At 48.2% G+C, this 25,853-nt stretch overlaps 2 pseudogenes; both read left to right on the top strand.

Annotated features, from left to right (window-relative positions):
• Positions 1–7,016: 7,016 nt before the first annotated feature.
• LOC145339472 (hyaluronidase pseudogene) lies at positions 7,017–25,565 on the top strand (annotated as a pseudogene).
• Positions 16,159–16,320, top strand: LOC145339473 (U2 spliceosomal RNA; annotated as a pseudogene).
• Positions 25,566–25,853: the final 288 nt, after the last annotated feature.

Genomic DNA, 25,853 nt, shown 5'->3' with positions numbered 1-25,853 from the left:
TTGCAAATTCGAACCACTGTCTGCGTAAAACTTTTCTCCCTCATGTTATTTTGCCACCGACTTCATTCTGTCGCCTTGTGTTTCGGCATCTTGGTTTTTCTCAGTCTCCTCTGCCCACACTCCTTTGCTTTTTCTTCTCCTCGATCAAGTTTCCTCTCCCACCTCTTTCGGAAGAAGATTCCCTACTTGTCCAATTGATCTGTGTCACTGATGTTCTTTCCTGAAACCATTCTTTTGAAACTCTGCTACACTCTCTCTCATGTCTTTGCATTTCTCCGACACTCTGGTGTACTCTGGACACAATATTGTAGTGTAGACTGATCTGATGTGTTTAAAAAGGGAGATAGAGAGTAACCAGGGAATTATAGACACTGCTAGTGGGGGAAAATTCTAGAATACATCATAAAATATTTAATAGCAGAGCACTTGAAAAATAGTGTCAGAATTGGACAGATTCAGCACGGATTTATGAAAGGAAATCATGCTTGATAAATCTATTGGAATTCTTCAAGGATGTAACTAGTGGAGTTGATGAGGGGAAGCTATTGGATGTGGTTTATTTAAACTTTCAGCAGACTTTTGACAAAGCCCCACAAAAGCGCATGGGATTGGGGACAGTGTATTCAGATAGATAGAAGACTGGCGGGCAGACAGAAACAAAGTGTAGGACAAAATAGGTCTTTTTCCAAATGACAGGCAGTGGGTAGTAGGGTACTGCAGCTGAGACCCTAGTTATTCGCAATATATATTAGTGACTTCGATCAGGGAACAAAATGTAATATCTCCAAGTTTGCAGATGATACAAAGCTAGGTGGGAGGATGAGCTGTGAGGAGGATGTAGAGTTCCTGAACATTTGGACCTGATGAGTCATGGGGAGAATGTGCAAACTCCACACAGACAGTCACTTGAAATCGGGTCCCTGGTGCTATGAGGCAGCAGTGCTATCCACTGTGCCACCGTGCCGTCCAAATCAATAATATATTTTATAAATAATTGTGTCCCCAGCATTGAACCCTATGGCACTCCACTCATTACAAGTTGCCATCCTGAAAATGTCTCAGTTATCCCAACTTTCTGCCTTCCATTGGTCAATTCTCTATCCACGTTCATATACTTCCCCCAACACCATGGCCTCTTATCTTATTCAGTAGCCTTTTGTGTCGTCTGAATGTGTGCTCAGAGGCACAAGCAAAGTGGTATTATTGCTGGACTACACTCACAACCTGGGTTCGAAATTTGGATTCAATAAAAGTCTGGAATTAAAATTCTAATGATGACTATGAAACCATTGTCGATTGTCGTAAAATGCATCTGGTTCACGAATGTCCTTTTGGGAAGGAAATCTGTCGTTCTTACTCAGTCTGACATACAAGTGACTCCAGAGCCACAGCAATGTGGTTGACTCTTATCAGCTCTGTAATTAGGGATCGGCACAAAATGCAGGCGCAGCCAGTGACATCGCTTCCCATGAATGAATAGGAAAAGAAAATTCCATCTTACTCTGATTCCACCTACTTCTTATGCATGCTATCTGTCTCCCAAGTCTTTGTAAATTTTGATATTTCTTTATTATTAGCTGTCAGAAGGTTCCCAGTCAGTGACTCACTGGGGTATCAGTTCCATGGGTGTCTCATCTCTGGGTAGGGTATTTATCCAAAAGAGGCTAATCCTGTCCTCAGGGACTAGGGGAAAGTAGGCAAATGAAGTTGAGGCAGATGATCAGCAATGATTAGATTGAAGGGTCTCCTTGTTTTCCTAATTCTTATACTCACCTTATTGTTGGTCAGATATACAACACCTGGCTTCAGATACACAACACCTGGCTTCAGATACACAACGCCTGGCTTCAGATACACAACACCTGGCCTCAGATACACAATACCTGGTGTTTCTTTGCGTTGGAAACCTGATTATTCTTTTTGCCCCTTGCCCACTCACATGCACTGAGAGTAATTCTAGACCCATTACTCTGCTCCTCCCCTGGACTGCGAGCACCCACCCACCCACCCAGCCCTCAACCGGACTGGATGCTGACCATAGGTTAGTTGGATATGTTCCTGTAAGTAGGTCTTTAGGAGATTTAATCTGGATTTGTAGTTGCCGTGGAATATCTGGGCTTGTGGGAACAATGAGCTTTTATCAGATTGTTTACTAACACTCCAAACTTCCATTTCTAACTGTCAGAGTCGTGTGTTGCGGTGATGGAAAGCTGGTCTCATTTCCCGTGTTTGGGAGATTGAGGGTAATCTGCTGATCCAGAGAGTGTGGCAGAACACAAAGTCCCCTCTGTGTGGACTCTGAGCCGGTCTCACTGGACCAGAAACACGGCTCTGACAAATCACTGAGAGAGCGTCTAACCAGAACTGAATAATTGTCTCAAATCAATTGATTTCCATTTGGAGCCACTGACCCTTCACACATGTAGGTGGGTGGGGTGTTGAGACTGGGACAAAAATAATTACCGAGGGAGGGTAGATGTTCCCCCAGCACTGGATCCCCATCTTGAGTGGGGAGAGCCCCCCGCCACTGGATCCCACCCTGACCTCCCCCTTCCCTCCCCTCACCGCATCCCCACCTTGACTGCCCCCCCTCACTCCCCTCACCGCATCCCCACCCTGACTGCCCCCCCTCCCTCCCCTCACCGCATCCCCACCCTGACCGCCTGCTCCCTCCCCTCACTGCATCCCCACCCTGACTGCCCCCCCTCACTCCCCTCACCGCATCCCCACCCTGACTGCCCCCCCTCCCTCCCCTCACCGCATCCCCACCCTAACTGCCCCCTCACTCCCCTCACCGCATCCCCACCCTGACTGCCCCCTCACTCCCCTCACCGCATCCCCACCCTGACTGCCCCCCTCACTCCCCTCACCGCATCCCCACCCTAACTGCCCCCCTCACTCCCCTCACCACATCCCCACCCTGACTGCCCCCCTCCCTCCCCTCACCGCATCCCCACCCTAACTGCCCCCTCACTCCCCTCACCGCATCCCCACCCTAACTGCCCCCCTCACTCCCCTCACCGCATCCCCACCCTAACTGCCCCCCTCACTCCCCTCACCGCATCCCCACCCTAACTGCCCCCCCCACTCCCCTCACCGCATCCCCACCCTGACTGCCCCCCTCACTCCCCTCACCGCATCCCCACCCTAACTGCCCCCCTCCCTCCCCTCACCGCATCCCCACCCTAACTGCCCCCCTCCCTCCCCTCACCGCATCCCCACCCTGACTGCCCCCCCCACTCCCCTCACCGCATCCCCGCCCTGACTGCCCCCCCTCACTCCCTTCACTAGATCCCCACCCTGACTGCCCCCCCTCCCTCCCCTCACCGCATCCCCGCCCTGACTGCCCCCCCTCACTCCCTTCACTAGATCCCCACCCTGACTGCCCCCCTCACTCCCTTCACTAGGTCCCCGCCCTGACTGCCCCCCCTCACTCCCTTCACTAGATCCCCACCCTGACTGCCCCCCTCACTCCCTTCACTAGGTCCCCGCCCTGACTGCCCCCCCTCACTCCCTTCACTAGATCCCCACCCTGACTGCCCCCCTCACTCCCTTCACTAGGTCCCCGCCCTGACTGCCCCCCCTCACTCCCTTCACTAGATCCCCACCCTGACTGCCCCCCTCACTCCCTTCACTAGATCCCCACCCTGACTGCCCCCCCTCACTCCCTTCACTAGATCCCCACCCTGACTGCCCCCCCTCACTCTCTTCACTAGATCCCCACCCTGACTGCCCCCCCTCACTCCCCTCACCGCATCCCCGCCCTGACTGCCCCCCTCACTCCCTTCACTAGATCCCCACCCTGACTGCCCCCCCTCACTCCCTTCACTAGATCCCCACCCTGACTGCCCCCCTCACTCCCTTCACTAGATCCCCACCCTGACTGCCCCCCCTCACTCCCTTCACTAGATCCCCACCCTGACTGCCCCCCTCACTCCCTTCACTAGGTCCCCGCCCTGACTGCCCCCCCTCACTCCCTTCACTAGATCCCCACCCTGACTGCCCCCCTCACTCCCTTCACTAGATCCCCACCCTGACTGCCCCCCCTCACTCCCTTCACTAGATCCCCACCCTGACTGCCCCCCCTCACTCCCTTCACTAGATCCCCACCCTGACTGCCTTCTTCATTGGACTTTATTCAGATCTGCTGGTTGAAGATCTGCTGTTATTTAACAATGTTGGTGGTTTGGTTGACTCATTGTTTGAAAGTTCACCTCGTGCTGCTCTCAGTTCTGTCTGATGGCACTCCTGATTTAACAAGCTCTGGAATCAGTGTTACTGGGCTGGGTATTATTGGCAGCGTCTTGGGCAGGTTCTGCGGTGAATGGGACAGATTGAGGGAAAAGTCAGGAAGATTGGGAGGAAGCCATTGCTTGGTTTGTCTGGGGAATCCCCTCCTGAACGGAGCCTCAGCACTGATTTTGGTGAGACAGACTTTACAGAGATTGTTTACGGGAGTGGAAGGAGACTGGTTGGCACTGGTGGGAAATGGGGATTAAAGCTCATCTCAGTGACTATTGAAGACTTTGTGCTTCAGCACTCATAGAGGAAAGAGTGAGGAGTCAACAACAAGGGAGTGAAGGTTGTGTCATGGGATGAAGATGTTATGATTGGTCTATCTGATGTTGGGTTTGGAGGAAATTGTGACTCACTTCAGACAGGTCACATATCACTGGATCATTCAGTCAGTAAGCAAATTGCGTGGAGGGTGTGGAAAGTCTGCAGAGGGATCTGGATAGGCTGAGCAAGTAGGCGAGAACCTGGCAGATGGAGTATAATGTTAGCAAGTGTGAGGTTATCCACTTTGGCAGAAATAATAGTAGGAGGGATTACTATTTAAAAGGTGAAAAGCTGCAGCATGCTACGGTTCAGAGGGGCCTGGGGGTCCTTGTGCATGAGTCGCAAAAACCCAGTCTGCAGGTGCAGCAGGTGATCAAGAAGGCAAATGGGATGTTGGCCTTTATAGCGAGGGGGATAGAATATAAAAGTAGGGAGGTCTTGCTGCAACTGTACAGGGTACTGGTGAGGCCGCAGCTGGAGTACTGTGTGCAGTTTCGGTCGCCGCACTTGCGGAAGGATATATTGGTTTTGGAGGGAGTGCAGAGAAGGTTCACTAGGCTGATACCGGAGATGAGGGGGTTAGCCTATGAAGAGAGACGAAATAGACTGGGTCTGTACTCGTTGGAGTTTAGAAGGATGAGAGGGGATCTTATAGAGAAGTATAAGATAATGAAGGGGATGGATAGGGTAGAGATAGAGAGATTCTTCCCGCTTAGAAAGGACAGCAGGACTAGAGGGCACAGCCTCAAGATAAGGGGGGGAGCGGTTTAGAACGGAGTTGAGGAGGAACTTCTTCACTCAAAGGGTGGTGAATCTCTGGAATTCTCTGCCCATTGAAGTGGTGGAGGCTACCTCGCTGAATATATTTAAGTCACGGGTAGATAGGTTTCTAATAAACAGGGGAATTAAGGGTTATGGGGAGAAAGCGGGAAAGTGGAACTCAGCCACTTCAGATCAGCCATGATCTTATTGAATGGCGAGGCAGGGTCGAGGGGCTAGATGGCCTACTCCTGCTCCTATTTCTTATGTTCTTATGTAAGTCTACGGGTCAATAGGTCACTGGGACAACAGGTCAATGGATTAATAGATGTACCTGGATTACCATAACCAGCCTGTCGGATGTTGATTGCCCAGTTGGGTAAGACTGATATTTCTTGCTTTTTGTATCCTGTTCTGTCAGTATTTGTACATTTCCCTTTCGCTTCTCAGTTTGATTGGGCCCTCATTATTGACAAACTCTCTGAAGAATCTCCCTCAGTTCTGAAACGTGAGCCTAGATTGTGTGCTTGGGTCCTCGTGCGATGGAACCAAGTGCTTTCACCCCGGGAGTCACGGTGGATCCGTGTTACCCTTGGCAGCTTAAACCTGAAAATTCAGACTGAAACCAGTCACCGCTCCATCCTCTGACCCCGCTCTGAATCCGCACTGCCCCACTGCACCCCTATTCTGACCCCACGCAACCCTGCTCCATCCTCACTCTGACCTCACTCTGATCCCATTCAATCCCTGTCACTCTCACTACTCTCCACCCTCCCCTCATTCCTCCTTCACTCCCCCCTCAATCCTCCCTCACTCCCTCCTCACAATCCCTCACTTGTCACTCTGCCCTCACTCCTCCCTCACTCCCTCCTCACTCTCCCTTCACTTTTCCCTCACTCTTCCCTCACTCCCTCTTCACTCTCCCCTCACTCCCTCCTCACTCCTCCCTCATTCCTCCCTCACTCCCTCCTCACTCTCTCTTCATTTTCCCCTCACTCCCTTCTCACTTGTGCCTCACTCTCTCCCCTCACTCTCCCCTCACCTTCCCTTCACTCCCTCCTCACTCTCCCCTCACTCTCTCTTCATTCTCCCCTCACTCCCTCCTCACTCCTCCCTCATTCCTCCCTCACTCCCTCCTCATTCTCTCTTCATTTTCCCCTCACTCCCTTCTCACTTGTGTCTCACTCTCTCCTCACTCTCCCCTCACCTTCCCCTCACTCCCTCCTCATTCTCCCCTCACTCCTCTCACTCACTCCTCAGTCTTCCCTCACTCTTCCCTCATTCCTCCCTCACTCTGCCCTCACCCTCCCCTCACTCCCCCTCCTCCCCCACCTCCTCACCGTTGCTGAACAGAGTTTGTTAATATTTGTGAGAGATGAAGGGGGGAATTGGGCAGTTTGTTGCAAAGGTTTAGGGTTGGTGAGCTGGTGTTGGTGATGAGAGATTTCCCCAGGGAATTCTCCATCTCTGTTTCACACTCTGTCTGTTCAATGTTTAAATTTTTAATTTTTTGATGCAATTTCTGAAGACTTTTCTGCAACAGAAATGAAAGCTGTGATTGACAACCCCATCTGTAACCATGGTAATGAAGGAGTCGTATAGTCACAGTTTATTACTTCATTACTTGACACTAGTTGCTTGTTGGCTAGAAACAAACTAACAACATTGCTGGTTGTTGCAGGTTGTACAGGTGACTGATGGACGTTAGCTGGTATGGAGCAGGTTACCAGAGTGGTCAGACTGAACTGCTTTGTCCATCCAACGCTGTAACCTTCAGCTCAACACTTTGTCTGCTTCTCGTCCTGCTCACAACCCAGGGTCACCCCCACAAACAGGCCATGCCACCTTTAATGGCTAACCAGCCTTTCCTGGTTATCTGGAACATTCCGACCGAGAAATGCAAGACCCATCGAGGGGTGGACCTTCACTTAAATGACTTTAATATAATGACCAATCAGAATGAAGTTTTTATGGGAGGAAATATCACAATATTTTACACTGAACAATTGGGCAAATATCCTCATTATGAAAATAATCACCCAGTCTTTGGAGGCTGTCCTCAGAACACAAGCCTGATGGAACACATCAAGAAAATGGAGAGCGACATTAAGCGGTATTTGCCATCCAGTTTGTACAGCGGTCTGACAGTCATTGATTGGGAGGAGTGGAGACCCCAGTGGGTGCGTAACTGGGGCAGTAAAACCATCTATCGGAAGAAATCGCAGGAATTGGTCCGAGCCAAACACCCTGATTGGTCTGATGCACGAATTTTGAAACAGGCACAGTGGGAGTTTGACACAGCAGCAAGCAAGTTCATGAGACAGACCCTGAAAGTGGGTCAGATGAGAAGGCCCAAGGCATTGTGGGGTTACTACCTATTCCCGGACTGTTACAATTACCATTACAACACCAACTTCTCACATTATGATGGGAAGTGCCCTCGCATTGAGGTGGAACGCAATAAGCAGCTGAACTGGCTGTGGGATCAGAGTAGTGCTCTGTATCCCTCCATCTACATGGGGGAGGTTTTAAAATCATCAGAACAAGGGAGGCAATTTGTGAGGTCGCGGGTCAAAGAGGCGATGCGTGTGTCATTGATGGCGAACTCAACCTATGCACTGCCCGTGTTCGTGTACACTCGATCACACTACGCTTACACATTCAAACCAATGACACAGGTAGGTAGACACAACTCTCCTTTAACTAGTAATTACAACAGCAGCAATCCCTGGCATTGGGAACGAGAGTCAGTTTAATAATGAATCAGTGAAGAATAAATGAGGTGGGGTAGGAGCTATGCTCTGACACCATTTACACAGGCTTCCAGATGCCATCGTCTTGAGTGAGTGAACGGAGAATGGGCTGCATTCAATAGAACATAGAACATAGAACATTACAGCGCGGAACAGGCCCTTCGGCCCACAATGTTGCGCCGACCAGTCTTATTTTTAAAAAAACATTGACCCACTAATCTAAACCAATCCCTTTTCGTCCATAAACCTATCCACCAATCTCTTAAACGCCCCCAAACTAGGCGCATTTACAACCGCAGCAGGCAGGGCATTCCAGTCCCTCACCACCCTCTGGGTAAAGAACCTGCCCATGACATCCGTCCTATAACTACCCCCCCTTAATTTAAAGCCATGCCCCCTCGTGCTAGCTTTCTCCATCCGAGGAAACAGGCTATCACCATCCACCCTATCTAAACCTCTAATCATCTTATATGTTTCAATAAGATCCCCTCTTAGCCGCCTTCTTTCCAGTGAAAACAACCCCAAATCCCTCAGTCTCTCCTCATAGGACCTCCCCTCCATACCAGGCAACATCCTGGTAAACCTCCTCTGCACCCTCTCCAAAGCCTCCACATCCTTCCTGTAATGTGGGGACCAGAACTGCACACAGTACTCCAAGTGCGGCCGCACCAGAGTTGTGTACAGTTGCAACATGACGCTGCGACTCCTAAATTCAATCCCCCTACCAATAAACGCCAAGACACCGTACGCCTTCTTAACAACCTTATCTACTTGATTCCCAACTTTCAGGGATCTATGTACACATACACCTAGATCCCTCTGCTCCTCCACTCTATTCAAAGTCCTCCCGTTAGCCCTATACTCAACACATCTGTTATTCCTACCGAAATGGATTACCTCACACTTCTCCGCATTAAACTCCATCCGCCACCTCGCGGCCCAGCTCTGCAACCTGTCCAAGTCACCCTGCAAACTTCGACACCCTTCCTCACAATCTACCACACCTCCGACTTTGGTGTCATCAGCAAACTTACTAATCCACCCAACTATACCCTCATCCAGATCATTAATAAAGATTACAAACAGCAGTGGCCCCAAAACAGATCCCTGAGGCACACCACTCGTAACCGAACTCCATGATGAATAATTACCATCCACCACCACCCTCTGTCTCCTATCCGCTAACCAATTCCTGATCCAAGTACCTAAATTACCACCAATCCCATACATCTGCATTTTCTGCAGAAGCATACCATGGTGAACCTTATCAAACGCCTTACTAAAATCCATATATACCACGTCTACTGCCTTACCCCTATCCACCTCTTTGGTCACCTTCTCAAAGAACTCAATAAGGTTAGTAAGGCACGACCTTCCCGCTACAAAACCATGCTGACTATCTCTAATCAATTCATTACTCTCCAAATAACTATAAATCCTATCCCTAATAATTCTTTCTAAAACCTTGCCCACTACAGAAGTAAGACTCACTGGTCTATAATTCCCAGGGAAGTCTCTGTTCCCCTTCTTAAACAATGGGACAACATTCGCTGTCCTCCAATCTTCCGGTACTATACCAGAGACCAACGACGACCTGAAGATCAGAGCCAGTGGCTCTGCAATCACCTCTCTTGCCTCCCATAGAATCCTAGGGTAAATCCCGTCTGGACCAGGGGACTTATCTATTTTCAACCCTTCTAGAATATCCAACACATCCTCTGTATCAACTGCAATACTTTCTATTTTACACCCCTTCACCCCAGTGACCTCCTCAGCTACATTCATATCGTCCTGCGTGAACACCGAAGAGAAATAATGGTTCAATGCCTCTCCAATCTCTTCCGGTTCCACACACAACTTCCCCCTACTGTCTGTAACTGGCCCTAATCTTGCCCTAACCAACCTTCTGTTCTTGACATACCTATAGAACGCCTTAGGATTCTCCTTAATCCTATCAGCCAAAGTCATCTCATGCCCTCTTCTAGCCCTTCTTAACTCCCTCTTCAACTCCCTCCTAGCCAATCTAAAGCTTTCTACTGCACTACCTGAGCCCTCAAGCCTCATCCGAACATAAGCCTCCTTCTTCTTCCTGACAAACAATTTTCTACCAGGACCAATGACAATCTCTGCCGCAGTCGGGCTCCAGAAACTGGTTCACACAGTAGATCAGTGGTGACACACTTGACAGAAACAAAACACATGAAGCAAGCCCCACCCCAGAAATGACAGAGCCCTGGCTAATGATCCAGTATAATACTGAGGGAGTGCCGCACTGTCAGAGGGTCAGTACTGAGGGAGTGCCGCACTGTCAGAGGGTCAGTGCTGAGGGAGTGCCGCACTGTCAGAGGGTCAGTGCTGAGGGAGTGCCGCACTGTCAGAGGGTCAGTACTGAGGGAGTGCCGCACTGTCAGAGGGTCAGTGCTGAGGGAGTGCCGCACTGTCAGAGGGTCAGTGCTGAGGGAGTGCCGCACTGTCAGAGGGTCAGTGCTGAGGGAGTGCCGCACTGTCAGAGGGTCAGTACTGAGGGAGTGCCTCACTGTCAGAGGGTCAGTACTGAGGGAGTGCCGCACTATCAGAGGGTCAGTACTGAGGGAGTGCCGCACTGTCAGAGGGTCAGTGCTGAGGGAGTGCCGCACTGTCAGAGGGTCAGTGCTGAGGGAGTGCCGCACTGTCAGAGGGTCAGTAATGAGGGAGTGCCACACTGTCAGAGGGTCAGTACTGAGGGAGTGCCGCACCTGTCCCTTATCAAAACCAGTTCCCCACTTCCTTTTCCTTTTTGCCTATAATTCCTAAATGACAAATATTCTTGAATATTCAATTTCCAGTCTTGGCCATCCTGTAACCAGGTCTCTGTAATAATATAGAAATCCTATCTATTTCCCTCTGATTGTGCCTTCAAATCATCCACAGTGGAGCCAATGCCGCATTTAGAAGGAGTGCTCTTTAATTTGCATTTTGATCCTATTTGATATCTGCCTTGACTTTGTCTGCCTTTTAATTTCATTTCCTACTTCTCTACTTCCTTTTGCTGCTTTTGCTTTCCTCCAATCTGAGATATCTCTGCGCCCATCCTCTGGCAACCGTGCCCAAAGGAGGTGTTTAGGGGTAATCATCGTTATCTCACTGGGGCAGGGAGTTATTTGAATCATCAGCCTCTTAGTTTTATTGAAAAATGTTTGATAGCTATCAGGCAGTGTAAGTTTCCTTAAACCTCTTTCAAACTTTCATCTTGTTCATCACAATTGTTCACCCATCTCTTTCAACCAATTCCCAATTAATCTCCTTTTTTATATTCATTCACGGGTTGGCATTTATTGCCCATCCCTAATTGCCCTTTAGCTGAGTAGGTTACTGGACCATTTAAGGGGCAGCTTAGAGTCAACCACATTGTTGCAGTTCTGGAGTCACATGTAGGCTAGACCAGATAAGGATGACAAATTTCCTTCCCTAAAGGGCACTAGTAAACCGGATGGATTTTTCCGACAGTCGACAATGCTTTCATGGTCATCATTTTTTTTTATTGAATGGTGGGATTCAGATCCGAGTCCCGAGAGCATTACTCTGAGTCTCTGGATTCCTCATCCAATCACATTCCCACTTTGCCACTGCCTCGCCAACATTTTTCTCTCTTTTTAGTTATTTTACTGAAATTCCTTTTCACTATCTCCATTGAAACATTTATAGATCACCATACAGTTTCTTGATGCCTGTCTCATTGTCTTTCAAATTTTCTAATAATGAACGTAAGAACTAGGACCAAGGTGCCTTTGGTGCAGCACCTTGTCAAATGCCTTCTGGAAATCCAGATACACCACATCTATAGGTTCCCTATTATCCACTGCACATGTAATATCCTCAAAGACTAAATTAGTCAAACATGACCTTCCCTTAATGAACCCATGCTGGTCTTACCAATGGGACAATTTATATCCAGATGTCTCGCTATTTCTTCCTTGATGATAGATTCAAGCATTTTCCCTACGACAGAAGTTAAGCTAACTGGCCTATAGTTACCTGCTTTCTGTCTACCTCCTTTTTTTAAAGAGTGGAGTCACATTTACTGTTTTCCAATCTGCCGGAACCACCCCAGAGTCCAGTGAATTTTGGTAAATTACTACTAGTGCATTGGTTATTTTCTCCCGCTATCTCTTTTAGTACCCTGGGATGCATTCCATATCTTTAGCCCCATTAGCTTGCCCAACAGTACCTTTCTCATGATAACAATAGTTTCTAGGATCTCACTTGCCATAGCCTTCTTGTCATCAATTTTTGGCATGTTTTTTGCGTCTTCCACTGTGAAGACCGACACAAAATATCTACTAAGTGCCTCAGCCATTTTCTCATTTCCAGTTATTACATCGCCCTTCTCATCCTCTAAAGGAGAAATGTTTACTTTAGCTACTCTTTTTCGTTTTATATATTTGTAGAAACTTTTGCTATCTTAAGCAGATGAATGTCTGGCTTCAGGGCTAGTGCAAGAGGCAGGGATTTAGATTTCTGGATCATTGGGATCTTTTCTGGGGAAGGGGTGACCTGTTCAGGAGGGATGGGTTACATTTGAACTGGAGGGGGACTAACACCCTGGTGGGGAGATTTGCTAGAGCCACTCAGGAGAGTTTAAACTAGTTTGGCAGGGGTGTGGGATCAAAGCAGTAGGGAGACGGAACAGAAGTTTAAGGACAGCACAGAAGCTAAAGAAAGCACATTAATTAGTAAAGGCAGTGTCAGTAATCCTAGAACTAGACAGATCAGACAAAAGCAGGGCAGAGAGCAAGGGCAGTCCAAATTAAACTTATTTATTAATTAAATTAAATTATATTTATTTCAATGCAAGAAGCCTGACGGGCAAGGCAGATGAACTCAGGACATGGTTGGGTACATGGGACTGGGATATTATAGCAATTACTGAAACATGGCTAAGGGAGGGACAGGACTGGCAGCTCAATGTTCCAGGGTACAGATGCTATAGGAAAGAAAGAACAGGAGGTAAGAGAGGAGGGGGAATTGTGTTTTGATTAGGGAAAACTCACAGCAGTACTGAGAGGGAATATTTCTGAGGGTTTGATCTCTGAGTCTACATGGGTAGAACTGAGCAATAAGAAGGGAGCATCACTTTGATAGGATTGTACTATAGGGCCCCAAATAGTCAGCGGGAAATTGAGGAGCAAATACATAAGGAGATTACAGATAGCTCCCAGAAAAATAGGGTGGTAATAATTGGAGATTTTAACTTTCCCAACATTGACTGGGACAGCCAGAGTATTAGACAGTTGGATGGAGAGAAATCTGTTGAGTGTGTTCAGGAGGAATTTCTCATTCAGTATGTGGATGACCCGACTAGAGAGGGGTCTAAACTTGACCTCCTCTTGGGAAATAAAGAAGGGCAGGTGACAGAAGTGTTAGTGAGGATTCACCTTGGGACCAGTGACCATAATCCTATTGGTTTTAGGATAGCTATGCAGAATGATAGGTCTGGCCTAAAAGTTAAAATTCTAAATTGGGGCAAGGCCAATTTTGATGGTATCAGGCAGGAACTTTCAAAAGTTAATTGGGGGAGTCTATGGGGAGACAAAGGGACATCTGGTAAGTGGCAAGCTTTCAAAAGTGTGTTAACCAGGGTTCAGAGTAAACACACTCCTCTTAGAGTGAAAGGCAAGGCTGGCAGAATAGGGAACCCTGGATGACTCGGGATATTGAGGCCCTGGTCATGAAGAAGAAAGAAGCACATGATATGCATAGGCAGCTGGGATCAAGTGAATCCTTTGAAGAGTATAGGAGGTATAGGAATAGAGTTAAGAGAGAAATCAGGAGGGCAAAAGGGGGACACAATATTGTTTTGGCAGATAAGGTAAAGGGGAATCCAAAGAACTTCTACAAATACATAAAGGCCAAAAGAGTAACAAGGGAGAGAGTAGGGCCTCTTAAGGATCAACAAGGTCATCTATGTGCGGATCCACAAGAGATGGACGAGATCCTAAATGAATATTTCTTATCAGTATTTACCGTTGAGAAAAGCATGGATATTAGGGAACTTGGGGAAATAAATAGTGATGTCTTGAGGAGTGTACATATTACAGAGAAGGAGGTGCTGGAAGTCTTAAAGCGTTAAGGTAAATAAATCCCCGGGACCTGAAGAAGTGTATCCCAGGACATTGTGGGAGGTTAGGGAGGAAATTGCGAGTTTCCTAGCTAAGATATTTGAATCATCGATAGTCATGGGTGAGGTGCCTGAAGATTGGAGGGTGGCAAATGTGCGTTTGTTTGAAAAGGGCTGCAGGGAAAAGCCTGGGAACTACAGGCCAGTGAACCTCACACCTGTGGTGGGTAAATTGTTGGAAGGTATTTTGAGAGACAGGATCTACAGGCATTTAGAGACACAAGGACTAATTAGGGACAGTCAGCATGGCTTTGTGAGTGGAAAATCATGTCTCACAAATTTGTTTGAGTTTTTTGAAGGGGTAACTAAGAAGGTAGATGAGGGCAGTGCAGTTGATGTTGTCTACATGGACTTTAGCAAGGCCTTTGACAAGGTACCTCATGGTAGGTTGTTGCATAAAGTTAAATCTCACAGGATCCAAGGTAGGGTATCTAATTGGATACAAAATTGGCTTCTTGACAGAAGACAGAGAGTGGTTGTAGAGAATTGTTTTCAAACTGGAGGCCTGTGACCAGCGGTGTGCCTCAGGAATCAATGCTGGGCCCACTGTTATTTGTCATTTATATTAATGATTTGGATGAGAATATAGGGGGCATGGTTAGTAAGTTTGCAGATTACACTAAGATTGGTGGCATAGTGACAGTGAAGAAAGTTATCTCCAATTGCAACAGGATCTTGATTAATTGGGCCAGTGGGCTGATGAATGGCAGATGGAGTTTAATTTAGATAAATGCGAGGTGATACATTTTGGTAGATTGAACCAGGACAGGACTTACTCAGTTAATGGTAGGACACTGGGGAGAGTTACAGAACAATGAGATCTGGGGGTATATGTTCATAGCTCCTTGAAAGTGGAGTCGCTGGTGGACAGGTGGACAGAGTGTTGAAGAAGGGATATATACATTTATAAAAGCTTTTTTTTATGTTCCTGGATAGTTTACTCTCATATTCTACATTTTCCCCTTTAACTAGCTCTTTGCTAGTTTCTAAATATCTCAATCCGCAGACCCACTAACATCCTAGCATCATGACAAACCTCTTCTTTCAATTTATTATCATCTTTAATTTCTCTAGTAACCCATGGTTCTGTCTTGCTTGCTCAGTTTCTGTTTTTCAATGGAATATATTTTTTGCAGGACATTTTGATTTATGTTTTTGAATATTTACCGTCTCCTCATACCAATGTAATTGGCATTGTTTAAGATTAAACTTCCTGTTTTGGAAGATTTTACTTTGGAATTACTCTGCCTAAATTAACGATACTAAATATAAAAAAGAATCCTGCCTTGTTAGTTTCACAACATTTTTGTTACAGAATGTGGAATGATTGTACAAAATTATCTACCTTTGACAATTTGATTGGTCCAGTCAATGTGAAGCTTAAAGTCTCCTACAATTAATACATTGTTTTTTATTTATTATTACTGTTAGGATATTTAGAAACTCTTCCTACCAGCAGTTTCTGACACCTTTTATTCCTAATATCTTATTTTGTTTCTGCTTCGTAATCTTCTGAATCAGGATCCATTCTCACTCCCATGCTTATGTCATTCTTTACTAAGACAGGGTATTATGTTGGAGCTGTTACGGCAACGTGACTGTTTGAGACTTTGTTTAGGAACATGAGGTATTTATTGATAAGAGAAACAATGTAGGTAGAGGAGGTTTGCAGCTCTGTGTCCACTCCTTCCATGCTTATCTCATGCTGTTGGATGGTTCTGCCCATGAGAGGATCCACCCTCTGGTGTGATCACTCACTCCCAGTTCCCATTGGTCCCTCAAGTCAGGTGACTCACTTGTGTTGTGTTGTCTTAAAGAGGCAGACAGCACGTACACTACATCCCTCCCCCCTTTAGTTTTCCTATACAATCTTCAAAATCAATTTGCCCAAGCCACATCCCAAATAAACATTATACACACAAGTTAGACATCGCTTCTCGGCCTTTTGGCTAAGATCAAGTGTAGTATGGACACGCTGTGCTTGGTTGAAGTTATTAGGTTACATTTCAGTTTCATTTGAAGCAATTTTCAGCCTTTTAACTAAGATGCAAATGAGATCCAGCCTTGGAGGAGGAGCTAGGCCTACTCCAATCGGCTTGGATCATGTAGATCAAGCCCCAGACAGGAGAGGAGAGCCCTGTCTCGTCAGCTCGGATCGGGAATGTCTCAACTTGGTGGGACTCTGAATTGGACTTGATTTGATTGGATTGAATTGGAATAAAGTTTTTTAAAAAATTGTAAATTGATGTAGTGAGTGTTCAATGGAAAGAGCTGGAGGCTTGCATTTAACAGAACACTTCTAGAAAGCTTCAACTATGCACAGTTCCAAATACAAATCTTGTATGGGATTCCTCCATTCAGGCTTGCTGCTTTCTGAGTTCTGACCTAGACTGTGCACTAACCAGGGATTACATGCTTTACTCTGGGGATGTGTCACTCTCCAATTCACTTCAAACATCTTACTCCGTAACACATGTAGGTACCATCATCACATCACAACACAGTCTTGATAGTTCTGGCACAATCTCAGTTTGTCAAAGAAATAACTGTGAAACTCTAATTCGGGTACTGAACTTCTGTGACTCTTCCTAGCATTTCTATTCAGCATCTTTTCCATCAACCATTTTATCACATTTGTTCTTGCGTTTTTCTAGTAGTGTGATCAGTTCAGCAACTTTGTCCCAGCCTGTAATCTCACTTTCCTGCCCTGTTTGAATTTGTTGCATTGCGGAGTTCTCTGCAGCACCAGTCCTTCAACTGCGTGTCCTCATTTTCCAACCTTTTCCTCTCAGTTTCTGCAGTTTGAACATCAGTAGTACTTTATTCCATTGCATCCGCTTTTGCAATCTGTTCAGTTTATCTGTTTCTGAGTTTCTTCCAAGGTGAATCCATCATTCCTTCTAACAACATTTAATAATAATCTCTCCCTCCTCATGATTAGGTGTTTTCAGAGAACTGGCACATTCCTTTTCTTGTAGTTGCAACAGATTCTACTTCTATAAGAACAAAGAACAGTACAGCACAGGAAACAGGCCCTTCGGTTCTCCAAGCCTGTGCTGCTCATTGGTCCAACTAGACCATCTGTTTGTATCCCTCCATTCCCAGTCTGTTCATGTGACTATCCAGGTACGTCTTAAACAATCCCGGCGTGTCCGCTATGTTCAACATCTCTTCCTGTCATTTCTTTATGAGACAGTTCTCCTGAATTTCTAACTTGTTCCATGTTGTGTTCTCTCTTTGGCTTTGTCCATTGCTGAATCTTTCTCAGCAGCTGAAACAGCGGACACTTTCTGCTTCTCTGCAGAATGTCAATTTCGCCAATTCTTTGGTGTTTTCCACACGATCATCAATTAGATCCCTGAAGAATTTCCAATCTGGCTCTGGTGAATCGTACCTCTGTTCCTGAGTTCCCCTTTACCTTTTATTCATATCTTCCTGCTCCAATCCCAGTTCCTTCACTACTTGCTGGAGAATATTGGCCTCTTATTGGCCCCAGATTTCCCAGCTACTTCCACCTTTTTCATCCTGGTAGTTTTTATGTTTTTAGCTTTGTTACAGCTGGGCCACTTTATGACAGTGCAGTAATTTTTGTTTCCATACAGGCTGTTGCTCAGATAGGTGGCTTCTGTCTTGGGTGTATTTTACAATGATGTATCAGTGCAGTACAGAGTTGTAAAATACACCCAGCTTTGCATTTAACTTATTCTCCACTTTCATTTTAAGATGCTATCTACGTTTACCAACACAAGTGCTTTAATGTGAGTTATTCGCCAATGCTAATCTCCCTCTAGAAGAGATTGTGCTGTCCTAATTAGGGCTGGGAAATAATGTTGGTCAAACCAGCAATGTTCAACCTGTGAATTAATTATAAAAAATTGTTTTTGTCCATGGCTAATGTTTGCTGATCATAGAATCCCAACAGTACAGCAGACCATTTGGCCCATTAAGTCTGTACTGACCACAAATCCACCCTGGCCCCATTCCTGTAACCCCACACATTTACCCTGCGAATCCTCTGACACTAGGGTCAATTTAGCATGGCCAACCAACTTAACCCACAATCTTTAGAGTCTGGAGGAAGAACATGCAGACTCCATACAGACTGTGACCCGAGCCGGGAATCAAACCTGGGTCCCTGGGGCTATGAGGCAGCAGTGCAAACCACTGTGCCACTGTGCCGCCCTAATGATAAATATGACAAACATTACTCATACTAAGTTAAGGAAGTGTTTGCAAATACTTGAGTATAATATCATTAAATCATCCCAACAGGAGCAATGTAAGTCGGTGCTGCTTCACATATCCATACTGAATCTACCCCTCTCCCTTGGAATGGGATTAAATATAACTAACACATTTGACTGCTTATATTTCAGAGAGATTTAATCTACAGCATTGGGGAAAGTGCGGCTCTGGGAGCAAGTGGAGTCATTCTCTGGGGAGGCATTGAGTTTTCTCGCACGAAGGTAAGACAGGAAGAGCTGTTCACAGTCACATTCACCAACAGGCTCTATATAGAGAATGGTTAATATTTATTTTCTGGTATGAAACTGAGTTGTGAAAGCAGCTGGGAAGTGGATATCTGCTCCTTGTTGCATTGGCAGTAGAGTGAGGATCAAGTAACGCTTCCCAGGATTATAGAAGGTTTAGCAAGGTGATTGGTGGAGAACTGGGGACAAGCCTGAGGTTTATAGACTAGAATAGAATCCCTACAGTGCAGAAGAAGGCCATTCAGCCCATTAAGTCTGTACTGGCCACAATCCCACACAGATCCTATTCCTGTAACCCCACATATTTACCCTGCTTATCCCTTGATACCGGGATCAATTTTCCATGGCCAATCAACCTAATCCACACATCTTTCAGACTGTGGGAGGAAACCAGAGCACCCAGAGGAAATCCTCGCAGACACAGGGAGAATGTGCAAACTCCACACAGACAGTGACCCAAGGCTAGAATTGACCCTGAAACCCCAGCACTGTGAGGCAGCAGTGCTAACCACTATGCCATCCCAAGGGGTAACAGAAAGAGCTGCACTTGTAGAGGATCTTCTCCAACATACAGACATATTATAGAGCCGTACCATACCATAGCTATATATATATGTATCATAGGGCCACACCATAGGGCAGTGATTCCCAAACTTTTCAGTAACATGGCGTTCCTCAATGAGACAAACAATTCCACGGTACACGCACCTCTCTTCAGCTGAATCAACTTCTCAAACATTACATTTACTGACACCAAACATGGCCACATGAAAGGGCAAACCCCGAAACAATTCAGCAGATTGCATCCTCAGCAATTCTGACTGTGCCTGAAGCCTCATTCAGAGCCAAAAACCAACAATCTGATCTCTAAATTGCTGCATTCCTGAAACGCCAATGTCCACATCTCCTGCAGTGACATGCTGTTCATCCCAGCTTACCCCCAAGGCAACTCCCAGATGGGAAATGAACCAGACACATGTGTCACACACACCCATAGCCCAGCCTCCATTCTCAACAGGACAAAGCATTCCTGAATGGAAGTGGACACAGCTCAACCATAACTGCCGTACTGCAATTAGCTAGCTGCACCTCTCACACTGCAACTACTGAGCTGCACCTCTCGCACTGCAAATACCGAGCTGCACCTCCCGCACTGCAACTACCGAGCTGCACCTCTCACACTGCAACTACCGAGCTGCACCTCCCGCACTGCAACTACCGAGCTGCTACTCCCGCACTGCAACTACCGAGCTGCTACTCCCGCATTGCAACTACCGAGCTGCACCTCCCGCACTGCAACTACCGAGCTGCACCTCTCACACTGCAACTACTGAGCTGCACCTCTCACACTGCAACTACCGAGCTGCTACTCCCGCATTGCAACTACCGAGCTGCACCTCTCACACTGCAACTACCGAGCTGCACCTCCCGCACTGCAACTACCGAGCTGCTACTCCCGCATTGCAACTACCGAGCTGCACCTCTCACACTGCAACTACCGAGCTGCACCTCCCGCACTGCAACTACCGAGCTGCTACTCCCGCATTGCAACTACCGAGCTGCACCTCCCGCACTGCAACTACCGAGCTGCTACTCCCACACTGCAACTAACGAGCTGCACCTCCCGCACTGCAACTGCCGAGCTGCACCTCCCGCACTGCAACTACCGAGCTGCACCTCCCGCACTGCAACTACCGAGCTGCACCTCTCACACTGCAACTACCGAGCTGCACCTCCCGCACTGCAACTACCGAGCTGCACCTCCCGCACTGCAACTACCGAGCTGCACCTCCCGCACTGCAACTACCGAGCTGCACCTCCCGCACTGCAACTACCGAGCTGCACCTCCCGCACTGCAACTACCGAGCTGCACCTCCCGCATTGCAACTACCGAGCTGCACCTCCCGCACTGCAACTACCGAGCTGCACCTCCCGCACTGCAACTACCGAGCTGCACCTCCCGCACTGCAACTACCGAGCTGCACCTCCCGCACTGCAACTACCGAGCTGCACCTCCCGCACTGCAACTACCGAGCTGCTACTCCCGCACTGCAACTACCGAGCTGCACCTCCCCCACTGCAACTACCGAGCTGCACCTCCCGCACTGCAACTACTGAGCTGCACTTCTCACACTGCAACTACCGAGCTGCACCTCCCCCACTGCAACTACCGAGCTGCACCTCCCCCACTGCAACTACCGAGCTGCACCTCCCGCATTGCAACTACCGAGCTGCACCTCCCGCACTGCAACTACTGAGCTGCACCTCCCGCACTGCAACTACCGAGCTGCACCTCCCCCACTGCAACTACCGAGCTGCACCTCCCGCACTGCAACTACCGAGCTGCACCTCCCGCACTGCAACTACCGAGCTGCACCTCCCGCACTGCAACTACCGAGCTGCACCTCCCCCACTGCAACTACTGAGCTGCACCTCCCCCACTGCAACTACCGAGCTGCACCTCCCGCACTGCAACTACCGAGCTGCACCTCCCGCACTGCAACTACCGAGCTGCACCTCCCGCACTGCAACTACCGAGTTGCTACTCCCGCACTTCAACTACCGAGCTGCACCTCTCACACTGCAACTACTGAGCTGCACCTCCCGCACTGCAACTACCGAGCTGCACCTCCCGCACTGCAACTACTGAGCTGCACCTCCCGCACTGCAACTACCGAGCTGCACCTCCCCCACTGCAACTACCAAGCTGCACCTCCCCCACTGCAACTACCGAGCTGCACCTCCCGCACTGCAACTACCGAGCTCCACCTCTCGCACTGCAACTACCGAGCTCCACCTCCCGCACTGCAACTACCAAGCTGCACCTCCCCCACTGCAACTACCAAGCTGCACCTCCCCCACTGCAACTACCGAGCTGCACCTCCCGCACTGCAACTACCGAGCTGCACCTCCCGCACTGCAACTACCGAGCTGCACCTCCCGCACTGCAACTACCGAGCTGCACCTCCCCCACTGCAACTACCGAGCTGCACCTCTCACACTGCAACTACCGAGCTGCACCTCCCGCACTGCAACTACCGAGCTGCACCTCTCACACTGCAACTACCGAGCTGCACCTCCCGCACTGCAACTACCGAGCTCCACCTCCCGCACTGCAACTACCAAGCTGCAGACTGCCAACACGACAGAGTCAAGCAAACAGCAAATGCCCCCAATCAGGCTGCACTTGGAGTCAATTTAACGGGCAGCTTCCACTCTGCCCCAATCCACACTGAATCTGCCTCACTGAAAGGGCATCGACTTACATTCAAACACAGCAGGACACCCCAACAAACTGCAAACACAGTCCACATAGGTTGGATCCAAACTGCACTGCTCCCATGGCTTCCTACAGCTGTGATAACATAAGGGAATAGCAACCAATCAGACATGCAATCACAATGTAATTACTTGGTCAGCCTGTTCCCCATTATAAATTCCCCTGTTTCTGACGATAAGGGACCTACATTTTTGGGCGGCACAGTGGTACAGTGGTTAGCATTGCTGCCCCACAGCACCAGGGACCCAGGTTCAATTCCGGCCTAGGATCACTGTGTTGTGGGGTTGTGGGAATAGGGTCTAGTTGGGATTACTGTCAGTGCAGACTTGATGGGCTAAATGACTTTCTTCTACACTGTAGGGATTCTAGATTTTTCTATATTTGTCTTCACCAATTGTTTTCTCCTCACATACCTATGGAAACCTTTACAGTCAGTTTTTATGTTCCCCGTTACTCTCCTACTCTATTTTCCTCTTTTTAATCAATCCCTTGATCCTCCTTTGCTGAATTCTAAGCTGCTCCCAATCCTCAGCTCTGCTGTTTTCTCTGTGCAGTTTGTATGCTTCTCCCTTGTGTCGAATACTATCTCGAATTTCCAAGCAAGCCATGGTTTGGCCACCTTCCCCATTTTACTTTTACCCAGACAGGCATAAACAGTAGCTGCAGTTCACCCGTGCGCTGCTTGAATGTTTGCCACTGCCAATCCACCGTCATCCCTTTAAATAACTTTTCCCAATCTATCACTGTAGTTTGCTTATTAAGATTCCCTCTCCAGGGAAAGAAGCAACAGCCAAATTCGCTGTCTCATGGTTGACTCTGCTGCACAGGGAAAGAGGAAAAAGTGCGTGAAAGCAATACTTGTAGGGGACTCAATGGTAAGGGGAATTGATAGTGTGGCAGCAAATGAGACTCCAGTACCCAATGTTGTTTCCCCGGTGCTAGGGTCAATGATGTCTTGGAGCAGGTACAGGACATTCTGGAGAGGGAAGGTGAACAGCCAGTGGTCGTTGGACATTGGTACTAATCAGATAGGTTAAAAAAAGGATGAGGTCCTAAAAATAAAATATTGGGAGTTAAAGGACCTCAAAAGTAGTGATCTCAGGATTACTTCCTGTGCCATGTGCTAGTCAGAGTAAAAACAACAGGATATATGGGACTCCTTGACTCCTTACAATAGAGGGAGTACAGCCAAGGCTGATTCCTGGGATGGCAAGTCTGTCATATGAGGAGAGTTCTGTCAGTTAGGATTATTTTCACTGGAGTTTAGAAGAATGAGGAGGGAATCTTATAGAAACCTATAAATTCTAACAGAGTTAGACAGGGTAGAGGCAAGAAGGATGTTCCCAGTGGTGGGGGTATCCAGAACCAGGGGTCACAGTCTGAAGATACAGGGTAAACCTTTTAGGACTGAGGTGAGGAGAAATTTCTTCACTCAGAGGATGGTGAATCTTTGGAATTCACTCCCACAGGAAGTAGTAAAGGCCAAAACATTTCAAGAAACAGTTAGACAGGATGGCACAATGACACAGTGGTTAGCACTGCTGCCTCGCAGCCCCAGAGAACCAGGGTTTGATTCCTAGCTTGGGCGAATGTCTGTGTGGAGTTTACACGTTCTCCCTATGTGTGTGTGGGTTTCCTCCGGGTGCTCCGGTTTCCTCCCACAGTCCAAAGATGTGCAGTTAGGTGGATTGGCCGTTAGCTAAATTGATCCTTATTGTCAGGGAGATTAGCAGGGTAAATATGTGGGATTACAAGGATAGGGCGTGTGTGGGATTGTGGTCAGTGAGACTTGATGGGCCAAATGGCCTCCTTCTGCACTGTACGGATTTTATGATTCTATGAAAGTACTTGAGGCTAAGGGGCCAAAGGTTTGGGGTGAAGACAGGATCAGGCTATTGAACTGGACAATCGGCCAAATGACCTGCTCCTGCTCCTATTTTGTATGTTTCTACAACACACAAGCATGCCACGGGGACACATCACTGACAGTGCAGCACTCCCTCAGCACTGACCCTCTGACAGTGTGGCACTCCCTCATTACTGACCCTCTGACAGTGCGGCACTCCCTCAGTACTGACCCTCTGACAGTGCGGCACTCCCTCAGCACTGACCCTCTGACAGTGTGGCACTCCCTCAGTACTGACCCTCTGACAGTGCGGCACTCCCTCAGCACTGACCCTCTGACAGTGTGGCACTCCCTCAGCACTGACCCTCTGACAGTGCGGCACTCCCTCAGTACTGACCTTCTGACAGTGCTGCACTCCCTCAGCACTGACCCTCTGACAGTGCGGCACTCCCTCAGTACTGACCCTCTGACAGTGTGTCACTCCCTCAGTACTGACCCTCTGACAGTGCGGCACTCCCTCAGTACTGACCCTCTGACAGTGCGGCACTCCCTCAGTACTGACCCTCTGACAGTGCGGCACTCCCTCAGCACTGACCCTCTGACAGTGTGGCACTCCCTCAGTACTGACCCTCTGACAGTGCGGCACTCCCTCAGCACTGACCCTCTGACAGTGTGGCACTCCCTCAGCACTGACCCTCTGACAGTGCGGCACTCCCTCAGTACTGACCTTCTGACAGTGCTGCACTCCCTCAGCACTGACCCTCTGACAGTGCGGCACTCCCTCAGTACTGACCCTCTGACAGTGCGGCACTCCCTCAGTACTGACCCTCTGACAGTGCGGCACTCCCTCAGTACTGACCCTCTGACAGTGCGGCACTCCCTCAGCACTGACCCTCTGACAGTGTGGCACTCCCTCAGCACTGACCCTCTGACAGTGTGGCACTCCCTCAGCACTGACCCTCTGACAGTGTGACACCCCATCCAGTGTGTGTGTATGGGGGGAGGGGGAAGGGGGTGGTGAGAATGCTTCTTTTTTCTGAGGGGTTGATGAGCTCCCCTGGACCTTTGTGGTCCAGTACGCCATGTCCCTGCTTGTGGGGAGCAACTGTAAAGCCTACATGGTGCCATTCCCATTGGGCAACCAATGGGGGGATAAGGAATGGCGGGGCGCTGACAAATGGCCTGTCGAGACGGGGACGGGTGAGGTGGGGTGGGGCAGGACAGGGTGGGTGCACCCCAATTATCTTGACCTGTTGGGAATCCTGATTTCTGACTGCTGCCCCACCATTCACCAGGGTATTGGGATTCCCGCTGACATATGAGGAGGTGGGAGAATGGACCCCGGGATTTATTGGATGTTTGCCGCAGGGACTGCGGCTTTGAAGTGAATTCACTCCATGGATCGTGGGATTCTAAGGTGCACAATGTGAAGTCTGCTTGAAAGGCTGTTCACAATGTTACCCAGTGTGGGTTGTTGGTGCCTTACCTTCACTGATTAACTGTTTAATCTGTGTGTGTTTGCAGGAGAATTGTCAACATGTGAAAGATTACGTGAGAAGAACTCTGGGACCCTATGTGGTCAATGTGACAGTTGCTGCTCAGACCTGTAGTCAGTATCTCTGCTCCAAACACGGTCGATGTTATCGGAAGTATCGAGAGGAAAACACGTACTTACACTTGAGTAAAAGCTCCTTTCAGATACTGACACGGAGCGATCACAGTACATTCAGGGTTTATACTAAAGGCAAATTGAGCTTTAAGGACAAGAGCCGATTGAAAGCTAAATTTGCATGTCAGTGCTACAAAGGTTGGAAAGGGCAATACTGCAATAAGTCAAAAAGCACATGCATCAAGTGTAGAGGAAACAATATCCTGCTCATTGCTGCTCTCTTACTGCTAATCATTCAGCTCCTCTCTTGATGTGAGCATCCTTTACTCAATGAAGATCATCTTCCATAACTTGAAAATTCATCCTGATACTGTTTACTGTGCGTGTGTGTGCCAGCAC

Source organism: Carcharhinus amblyrhynchos, unplaced genomic scaffold (genome assembly GCF_965287045.1).
Source record: "Carcharhinus amblyrhynchos unplaced genomic scaffold, sCarAmb.v2.hapA scaffold_488, whole genome shotgun sequence".
NCBI lineage: Eukaryota > Metazoa > Chordata > Chondrichthyes > Carcharhiniformes > Carcharhinidae > Carcharhinus > Carcharhinus amblyrhynchos.
This window is presented reverse-complemented; position numbering and strand designations above follow the sequence as displayed.